Source organism: Ahaetulla prasina, chromosome 6 (assembly GCF_028640845.1).
Source record: "Ahaetulla prasina isolate Xishuangbanna chromosome 6, ASM2864084v1, whole genome shotgun sequence".
Classification (NCBI taxonomy): Eukaryota; Metazoa; Chordata; class Lepidosauria; order Squamata; family Colubridae; genus Ahaetulla; species Ahaetulla prasina.
In genome coordinates, this window is record NC_080544.1 from 79,678,287 (window position 1) to 79,690,126 (window position 11,840).

The window sequence follows — 11,840 nt, forward strand, 5'->3', positions numbered from 1 at the left end:
TCTTCCTTACACGTGTTTTTAATGAGCCTATTTTCTACTCTCTAATCACTTTTAATTTTTTTTAAATTCCAAATGAATATTCAGCAGAATTAGAAATATCTCATTATTCTTTTCCAATGCTTCTCATCTCCTTCTTGACTAAATTTTTGCTTTTGCTTCTTTTTGCTTTTTAACTCATTAATTACTAGGTATGGTTTCTTCTATGCTGCACTAGTAAAATTCAGGCACTTTATAACATTCTGTCTGCCACCCTTTCTTATTAAATGTAGCCATGGAAATCAAGGGTTAAGCAAATGTAGTTGTCTGAAGTCAACCCATACTTAAAACTGAAACTCTTCCAAAAAAAGCCTGATCAGACTGGGCCCTGCACACATCTACAGACTAAAATTGTAAAATTGAGCACATTTAATCCACTCTGCCTTCAACGTGCCCAGCCAACTTGTCACAATGACAATTCAATATGATCTCTAGTTGTGCTCAAAGGTATGCTTATCTTAGAAAAGTTCTCTGAGAGAATGTAGGAAAGACAGCGAGAGAGACTTTTTTTTTTCATTCCATCACTTTCACAAAGTGGACTCAATAGTGTACAATCTGATTCAAGATACATTTTCCTCCAGTTGTGTTCTAGTGTATCCAGTTGCTTTGTTGTCTTTAGTTGCATTGCATAGCTAGGGGTTGAATGGGTTTCACCCTGAGCAAAAGAACACTCAGGAGCAATTATTTCAATTACCCTGGTCATCTCTGAATCTAAATCTTTGGCAATAGTGCTAGCAGTACTAGCTAGAAAACTGCTTAGTGCTATCTGAAATCCACTGAAATCTATCAGCTCCTTGGGAGGTGGTCTATTCCAATGGATCCCTACTTCTGCAGAGAGAAAAAGTTATTGAAATCCTAAATTAACAGGGAGTTGCTAAATCATGTCAAAGGAACAATATGGGGACAATGCAATATACAAAATAAAATATTTAATTAAGATAAAATTTTGATAAACTTATCATAATATGGCACCACAGAGTCACAATAGGATAGTTGTTATAGTTCAATATCTGGCTTCCTGGATCCCAAATTAAAGGCATAGAAGAAAATATACAACTGCCTTGAATAAATAGCAATGCTCTTGCAGCACTTTTTTCAAGCTAAGGACTGTGCTTGGGTTACATTTGGTGATCTACAGGGCAGTAATCCCCAAAATAGATGGGTTAAAACAATTTATTTTTACATATAATTAAACTAAGTAAATGTGCTTAATAAATCATTCTGTATGTAGTAAATACATTATTTTATATGTAGTAAATATTTTCACTTATATGTAAAAAAAAATAACTAGCAACATTTTGAAAATCTTTAAATAATGTACTCAAATTTTTGGAAGCTACTTAGACTAGGGTGTGTGTGTGTTGTTGTGTCATAGATTTTGTATCCCTATTTTTATTTTTCATTTTCTCTGAAGAACCAGAAAAGGCTTTGAAAATAAACAACTTTCTTCCTTTCTTCCTTCCCCCCCCCCCAAGTTTTCACATCTCCTTGAATGAACAATTCCATATAATAAAAGCCAAATGTTTTGCTCAGTGTGTTAACTTAATCTGTCAAGGAAACTTGATTATGTATCAAACATGGGAGCATTCAAAAATGAAACATCATGTGTTTTGCATAAATCTTGAAATCTGTGCAATTCTGAATAGCAAAGACAAAACTTGCAGTCTGCCTTAAATTCAACCTTTTTCTCCTACTCTGCAAAAGAAGCAATGCAAAGCACAATTATCCCTTTTATTTGTGAGTATCCAGTAATTCATATTTACTCTTGTGTGGACCAACTTTTTATAAAAGAATGAAAAATTAAATAAAAAAGAAACTGGATTTTTAGAATGTATTAGGGAAAATTTAAATTTATTTCTTGTCACATTATGTTGAATTCATGAAAAAGTTAGTCTCACATGAGACAGACTTTGGCAACTATTTAGTGCAAAAACTGATTATCACCTTGTTGAACACATGGCATGTCTTAATTAACACCATCAAGAATCACTAATGACACTTGAGGGTAACCTGCAAACTCTGTAGCTGAGTTATGCTTATTATCTGTTAACAAAATTCCCAGGGGATTTAAGTGCGGAAGAGCATCTATAAATAATTTAGATTGCAGAATAACACTTTCTCTTGTCTAGCAATGTTAATATATTAAAAAAGAACACTGTTGTATCAGTTATAATCCAATTACCCAATCTAATACTATTTATCAAACCTTGTTTGTAAAAGAGGGAGAAAAAGGCAGCAGTTTACTGATATTATTTATCGTCTCAAATCAGGGTATTCTTCAATACTTACAATACTGAGAGTAAATATTGCTGCATTGGTTACCCATTTGCTTCTGAAAGCAATTCAAATGCTGTTTTTCATCTCTACAATTCTTAATGGCACAGGGCCTGATTATTTCAATCAATCAGAATAGAGCTGAAAGGGATCTTGGAGGTCTTCCAGTCCAAGTCCCTGCTTAAGCAGGACACCCTATACCATTTCAGACAAGTGACTGCCTAGTCTCTTAAAAACCTCCAGTGATGAAGCACCTACAACTTCTGCTGGCAAGCTGTTAATTGTCCTAACTGTTAGGAAGTTTCTCCTTAATTCCAGGTTGCTTCTCTCATTGATTAGCTTGCATTCATTGTTTCTTTCCTGACCTCTGGTGCTTTGGAAAATAAATTGACTCCTCCTCTTTGTGGAAGCCTCTCAAATACTGGAATACTGCTATCATGTTATCCCCCTCCCCGGTCCTTCTTTTTTTTAGACAAACCCAAATCCTGCAGCCATTTTTCATGTTTTAGTTTTAGTTCAGCCGTTTTAATTTTAGTTCAGCCGTTTTAGTTTCCAGACCTTTAATCATCTTAATTGCTCTTCTTTGCACTTTTTCCAAAGTCCCAACATCTTTTTTGTAATGTGGTGACCAAGACTGGATGCAGATACCATACATATTTGAGATACCATTTTAAGTTGCTTGTGCCCAACTGGTGAGATTGAGTAGAGTGAGTGCATTTCAGTTCCCAATATTAGTATCATTTTCCGAGGCACAGGGTGAATCTTCTCTCTTTAGATACCTGAAATAATATTAATCCAGAACTCTAGATGCCTTCTTCCTAGACATTAAGGAAAAGTGAAGATTGACCGCTTGCAGAATGGTTTGGTTTTGGTGTGTGTGTGTGTGTGTGTGTGTGTGTGTGTGTGTGTGAGTTGTATATTACTTTTTCTCATGTTTTTTGTCTTTGTATTTTGTGCTTTTAAAAATCAATTTTAAACTGCCTAGAGCCCCGGGTAGTTCAGAAACCTATAAATTATATAAATAAATAAACAGCTCTTTTTCCCCCCTAGAATACTCAGGGAATGTTCATAGAATGTTTTCAACAGAGCTGATTTTCCTAGCATAGAACAGTGAAAATTTTCATATATGGTAAGCAATGTCTAACCTTTGAGTATATAGCATAGATCATACAGCAGCATGACAAAAACAAGGTTAATTTGACAACAGCAAGACATGACAAAAGCAGATAAATTTGATTTAAATTTACTTAAAACTTGGTTCAGTTAATTCAATAAAATAAATATGTTTATTTACCTAATAAATGCTAAGACTGTATGTACAGTCTGTATGTACAGAGGTGTGATGGCATCAGTCTAGAAATCAGGAGACCATGAGTTTTAGTCCTGACTTAGGCACAAAGTCACCTTTCATTCCTAAGACACAATCAATGGCAAACTGTGATGCAAAGGTAAAGAAAAAAGAAAAGCAAAAAAGAGTACATGTACATTGACACTATGCCTGGCTTACTTCAATTCTGCAATAACACTTGATATAGTTTGCATCCTCCCTTGAAGGTCTATTCTTGTAGGACACAAGACACTAGAGGACCCTTGTAATAGTTTTCTTTGCAATACACAAAAATACAATTTCTGAGCCACTCTTTATTATACTGCCTATGTCTGAAGCTTGCTCTGAGAGATGTAGAGAGAGTCTCCCCTCGTGTAGAAGGAGGGAAATCATGGAACTCACCGTACACTTCCTTCCAGTCTTTAATAGAATGCCTTGCTACTGCTATCAATTTGAATCCTCTCACTATGCTTTCTTAACAAAAGACACACATAAGAGAACACAAGTACTGAATAACAGCACTGGATTGTTTTGTAAGATTGCTATAAATTACTTTCTCCAATTCTGTGATGGACAGCAACATCTGCATGGACCCTAGAATAAAATGTCCATGTCTTGTTTTTCAGTATGTTAATATAACAATGACAATTATTGGATGGGTAATTTTTGGAAATATTTAAAAAATCATTTTTAAAAAGTTCACAAATTGGTATCTTTGCTCTTGCTTCCTATTTTTGGGTGGATGCTGCCCAGTCACAGCTGTTTAGGAGGCATTTATTACTTCTCACCAGGAAAGATTCCTTCTTCAATCTGTATGTCACTGTTGTGTTGTCTCATTAAACCTCTGAAAAGTAGAACATTTCATTTCATTTCATTTATTTGATTTTTATACCGCCCTTCTCCCGAAGGACTCAGGGCGGTGTACAGGCAAATAAAAACAAACAAAACACTATATATAAAATGTAAAATTTAAAAACTTATTATAATTTGCCTAAAAATTTAAAAATATATAAAAACTAAAACCCCGTTAAAATTAATAATAACTATAAAATCCATAAAAGTTAACCCAGAACGCGAATAAAAAGATTTGTCTTCAGTTCGCGGCGAAAGGTCCGAAGGTCAGGTATTTGGCGTAAACCCGGGGGAAGTTCGTTCCAGAGTGTGGGAGCCCCCACAGAGAAGGACCTTCCCCTGGGGGCCGCCAGCCGACATTGCTTGGCGGACGGCACCCTGAGAAGTCCCTCTCTGTGAGAGCGTACGGGTCGGTGGGAGGCATATGGTAACAGTAGGCGGTCCCGTAAGTACCCAGGCCCTAAGCCATGGAGCGCTTTAAAGGTCATAACCAAAACCTTAAAGTGCACCCGAAAAGCCACAGGGAGCCAGTGCAGTCTGCGCAGGAGAGGTGTTACATGGGAGGTACGTGACACTCCCTCTTTTCTTACAATATAGATAGAAGAGTAACTACCGAGTCGTAAGTCTCAGTTTTGAAGTCTGTTTTAACTTTTAAGGGTTGCTAAACGATGATCATAAGCGACGATTACCTGTATATGTTTTGTTTTAAATCTCTGTGTTTAGAATGATTAAACAATAACTCTTTAAGTTTAATTTTAAATGATTCTGGGAGACTGGGATTGTACCTAATCTAAGAGGTGCAAGTGCCCCCTCAGACTTTCACAAGTGAGAGAATGCTTCCAGAGTAAACTTCTGTTCAAATTACTCTAATCAGTGACTAGATTTACACAGTAAGCTAAGGTGTGTGATTCATTCAACCTTGGTTTATTGAAAAAAATATAACTGAGTGGGATTGAACAACAGATTAAGTCATAGATCATATTGGCAGGTTTAACAGAAATTACTAACTTCTAAGCACGTGAATAGTATTGTGACTTAGCATTATGTATGAATTCACCTAATGAGTGGCGAGAAGGAGCAATATTGTCCAGTTCTACTTCTTTTGTAGCTCCATATTCTCTATGATAAAGTGGAGCGGTGAAGAGACTTAAAACAAAGAATCTTTGTACTGGTGAATTCCATAAATTATTTGAGTGGTACATCTCCTAAACTTATTCCAGAACCTCTTTATCTGGAACCTGTGAGGCTATTTCACTATACAAGCATATGATTGTTTTATACACAAGTGTTTCACATGATTTTCTCATTTGCTTGCAATAGTGATCACACACTGTCATTTCATATACTCCAGGGGACTGAACTCAGTTTTTTTGTTCAAAGACTGATTTACATCCTCCGGGATGTAAAATGAATGTAAAACTACATCATCCATTGTGACAATCAAGCCCTTTCATTTCAAAGTATTTAACCTACCTCATCAAACTTCCTTCATGAATCTGAAGAGATAAAAAAAGAGAGATGGCTTTTGAATAAGCAGGAATGAGAGTCTTTCATTTCCTGATTTTGCCCTCATTCTTTCAGACCTTGAGAACTTTGGCCACTGGGATAATTAATTTGCCTCTGAGACAGAGTCTGTTCCTAGATAGGCAGTTTGAATAGAAGCCTAAATACAATTTAGCAAATTGAAAAACTTGCTAGATAGCACAGGGCTACGGGGACTGGAGGAATTACAGGCAAGTAATCAACTCTGCAACATGCTATGTCTAACTGCTTACGGGAATTATTTATGAGGTGACTGGGTATAACATAACTGTGTAGCACAGTGTTGTAGGCTTAAAAAAACAACTTTCCAAAACATTCTATTGTAACATTGTAAGCCTCAATATAAATGTAAGATTTTTTTTTTTTTTAGAATGACAGAATGGAGTCTGTATTGATAAAATATGTTTGTAGACACTGAATGAATGAAATTTACTGATTGGAACAGTAAGACAGAAAATATTTAATACATAATTAATTTATAAATGCTTCTGTATATATTTACTGACCTATATTTACCTGGTCAATAGGCAACCTGGATCCAGAGCTGTTGATTAACTTCAGATCCCAGTTTCATTTTTTTTAAAAAAATTGCAATGAGAAATTAACCCTTAGATTTCAATAATCTATAGTTTGGAATATCCTGGGTTCAAACATTAATTGCAGTAGTTAGAAGAGAAGGACATATACATTGAAGCATGACCATATTAGCCAGTCTTGAATCTCTATATAGTGAGAAACTGAAACAAAATATCCCAGAATCTTAATCTATTGGTTTTTGTCCTTTTCTCTCAAGAGTTCTACATTCTACTATAACTGAATATTCATTTATATATTCTTAAATTCCATTAAGGAATAATTTCTGCAAACTGTGCAATTTCCCCCACATTTGCCAATACATTTCTTTCGTGTATCAGTGATGCAACTTTACTTACCATAAAGTTTCATGTTCTGATAATGTTAGTATAAATTAGTAGATATAGGTAAAGGTAGAGGTTCCCCTCGTACATATATGCTAGTCGTTCCTGACTCTAGGGGGCAGTGCTCATTTCCATTTCTAAGCCAAAGAGCCAGCGCTGTCTGATGACAATTCTGTGGTCATATGGCCGGCATGACTAAACTCTGAAGGCGCACAGAACACTATTACCTTCCCACCAAGGTGGTCTCTATTTTTCTACTTGTATTTTTATATGCTTGAGAACGGCTAGGTTGGCAAAAGCTGAGGCAAGTAATAGGAGCTCACTCTTTTATGTGGTGTTAGGGATTCGAACTGCCGAACTGCTGACCTTTCTAATCGACAAGCTCAGCATCTTATCCACTGATCCACCACATTCCCTATATACAGGTAGAAATATTTTATGGAAATAATTAAAACTAGGGTCATCCACATGGATAATGTCATCCATATACACCTGGATAAGATTAAGGGCATAAGCATTACACAGATTTCAGGAAGGTAAGTTAGTCTTGAGGTGAATATAAACAAAATGTCAATCCTCATTTATAGTAAACTGATGAAGGCAGAATCACTTAGAAACATTTCTTCCCAATTTTGCATCACCGTAGATGAGTTTAGGAGAATAAGATTTGTTTGAGAAAACTATGTGTTTAGATGTGTCAAATTTGAATTTAGAATAGCTATTTCAAGCCCAAAATGGGCTGCACCAATCATAGGAACTACCACAGCCTGTTCAACCTAAATCAGATTGGAACCACAAGCATAGACAACTTTTTAGTGATTAGGACTATATTTTCAGAGAAGCCAAAATACATTGGGAAGATTGTGTTATTTCTGATAGATTAGGTTGTGGATGGGGCCCTATGCTAGGTATGTGCTGTACTGGCTCCTGATTTAATCTCCCAGCTCCAAAAACAAATGAATATAACCTGCTCCATCTTCACATTATCTAAACTTTCTTTCAGTGACTTCATTTCAGTTGCCAAACTTTTTGTCCTTTAATAAGTGACAGAACGCAGTTTAAAAGTTTTTTTTTAAGGTAAACTTACATTTTTATTTTCTGGTGGAAATACTGCTTGCAGTATATTTTGCATTTTTAAGCAAAGGTAGAGCTCTTTATTAGGCGGAGGGGGGGTGCTAAAGTTTTACAAAACTGAACAGGTGGTACAATTCATGCCTCAGTAGCTGCTAATGCACAGCAAGAAGCCAAATGTACTTGTACATGATCACAAAGCAGCGTGTATTTCATGAACAGAAGCTGCATTCTTTTCAAATTATCTCCATATGGCATTTTCCCCCATTGATTTTTTTATCGCTTCTTTCATTAGTGAAAAAATTTGAAAGATAATATTGAACATACTTCAGAAAGCATTCATAGATCATATTAGGTTACCCTGTCATTTTGACAAACTTCAAGTTTTGAAGGGATTATTCTTAAGAAAAATAAATGCAGTATCTTTTTTTAAAACATTTGCTTTGGACACTGATCTGTCAAATCATACAGCAATAATTTTTCCCTAGATTGATTAGATGATCTCTAATTTCAACTTGAAGCCCAAATGAAAATCTAGATTTAGGAATCCCTGTTGACTTTAATGAGAAATTTATGTTTGACAAAATTGGGTGTATTCTTTGGGATACTAATACACAATTAGGAAATGAAGTATACCATATTTCACCAGCTAGGGAAATGAACTTTATACTATGTTTCTTAAAAAATTAATAGTTTAAAATAGGAAAATGGCCATAGCATATTAATTTCATGGAATATTGTTTAAAATTAGCAGGCAACTTTTAATGGTTTGAGAGGTTCAGATGTTTTTGTATAAGAGATGGTTTCAAAAAATAAAAATTATTATTCAGATTTTGTGGTGGAAAAGGCAGTTATACAACTAAATTTTTGTCATGTCATGCAAGGTTTAGAGGTGACAACCAGCACCTTGAATTGCATTTGTAAACCTACCTGGAATCAAAGTAGCTCAAAATAGAAGCAACAATGTTACATGAGTGTATAATACCAATATTGCCCAAGTCACTGCAACTGGACCAGCTGAAGCTTGAGAATAATCTTTAAGAACAAACTTCTGTTGAAAGAGTTCCAGTAGTCCACATAGGAGGTGACTAAGGCGTGAGTGACTCTGAGATGTGCCCTCAGTCTATTAATAGACATAACTGGAGTGGAAGATGCAAAGGCTGTCCTGGTCACAACTGCTTCCTGCTCCTCAAGCAGGAGCTACAAGTCTAGGGAAAGCCCTGGATTGCACATGAACTCTGTCTGTGTTACCCCATTCAGAGTTCTTTGCCAATAAAAATAGCACACAAAGAGAAATGGCAAACCTATGGTATGCATGCCACAGGTGGCACGCAGTGCTCTCTCTGTGAGAATGCAACCCACTGCCCCAGTTCAGCTCCGTCGCGCATGTGCATGTACTGCCTGCCAGCCAACTGGTCATCGGGTCTCTGCCACGCATGCGTGGGGGGAGTGGTGTGTGTGTGTGGGGGGCTGCACACACATTGCATTTTGGGGGTTCTGGCGCTCATACATACTTCTTAAAAAAGCTTTCCACTAATATAGCTAAACCCCTAAGCATAATCTTTGAAAAAGCTTTCACAACCAGTTCCGTTCCCAAACTTTGGTCACTAGCCAGAGTCATCCCAGTCTTCAAAAAAGGAGACCCCAGCCTAGTTGAAAATTATAGACCAATTTCTCTATGTTGTGTCACCTGCAAAGTAATGGAATCCATCGTCAACCAATCCATTACTCTCCACCTAGAAACAAACAATTTGGTTTCAGAAAAAAATTATCATGTAATTTACAACTTCTCCACTGCAAAAACATAAGGACTACAAATCTTGATCAAGGCAAAGCAATTGATGCAATTTACATAGACTCCTGTAAAGTTTTTGACTCAGTAGTACCTGATAAACTTCTCCTAAAACTAAAATCCTACGGCATCTCAGGACCCCTCCACAATTGGATAACAGCTGTCCTGTCAAACAGACAAGTGGTCAAAATTGGCAATGCTCTATCAAATCCTGTTCCTGTTAAAAGTGGCGTTCCCCAAGGCAGCGTTCTTGGACCAACACTTTTCATATTATATATTAATGATCTCTGTGACCAAATTACAAGTAATTGTGTTCTCTTTGCTGACGATGTCAAACTATTTAACACCACCAACAATACAGCTACCCTTCAAAAAGACCTTGACTTTGTATCTGAATGGTCTAAAACTTGGCAACTCCAAATCTCTATCAGCAAATGCTCAGTCTTACATATTGGAAAAAAGAACCTAAACACTAAGTACAAACTTGATGTACCTTACAGGTGACCCCCACCCTGTTAAAGACCTTATTTTATTTTTATTTTATTTTTCAGATTTATATACCGCCCTATCTCCCTAGGGACTCAGGGTGGTTCACAGGCAATTAAAAACAAACATATAAATACAATTTAAAATCAGACATAAAAAACTTATTCAATAGCCAGATTGATAAAAACAATATAAATACTAAGAACCCCATTAAAACCAATAAATTTAAAAACTAACCCAGCCCCGCGCAAATAAATAGGTGTGTTTTGAGCTCGCGACGAAAGGTTCGGAGGTCCGGAAGTTGACGAAGTCCTGGAGGGAGTTCGTTCCAGAGGGTTTGGATATCAAATGAAAACTCTGCAGTTTTCATCAAACACTGCAGAAAAAATAATTGCTACCAACCTGCCTTCCATTGAGGACCTGTATATTGCACGAATCAAGAAGAGGGCCGTGAAAATATTTACAGACCCCTTGCATCCTGGACATAAACTGTTTCAACTCCTACCCTCAAAACGACGCTATAGAGCACTGCACACCAGAACAACTAGACACAAGAACAGTTTTTTCCCGAAGGCCATCACTCTGCTAAACAAATAATTCCATCAACACTGTCAAATTATTTACTGAATCTGCACTACTATTAATCTTCTCATAGTTCCCATCACCAATCTCTTTCCATTTATGACTGTATGACTATAACTTGTTGCTGGCAATCCTTATGATTTATATTGATATATTGACCATCAATTGTGTTGTAAATGTTGTACCTTGATGAACGTATCTTTTCTTTTATGTACACTGAGAGCATATGCACCAAGACAAATTCCTTGTGTGTCCAATCACACTTGGCCAATAAAAATTCAATTCAATTCAATTCAATTCAATTCTATTCTATTCTATTCTATTCTATTCTATTCTATTCTATTCTATTCTATTCTATTCTATTCTATTCTATTCTATTCTAAAATGATCTAAGTGCCAAAACCCACTGCAACTACATTGCAAAAAAGGCTTTAAGAGTTGTAAACTTAATTTTGCATAGCTTCTTCTCCAAAAATACTACACTACTAACCAGAGCATATAAAACATTTGCTAGACCAATTCTTGAATATAGCTCGACTGTCTGGAACCCATACCACATTTCTGACAACAATACAATTGAATGTGTGCAGAAATATTTTACAAGAAGAGTTCTCCACTCCTCTGAATACAACAAAATACCTTATGTCACCAGACTTGAAATCCTGGGTTTAGAAAATTTAGAACTACGCCACCTTCTACATGACCTGAGTTTAATTCATACAATCATCTATTACAATGTCCTTCCTGTTGAAGACTAGTTCAGCTTCAATTGCAACAATACATGAGCACACTTTAAGCTTAATGTTAACTGCTCCAATCTTGATTGCAGAAAATATGACTTCAGTAACAGAGTTGTTAATACTTGGAATATACTACCTGACTCTGTGGTCTCTTCCCCAAATCCCCAAAGCTTCAACCAAAAAGTGTCTACTATTGACCTCACCCCATTCCTAAGAGGTCT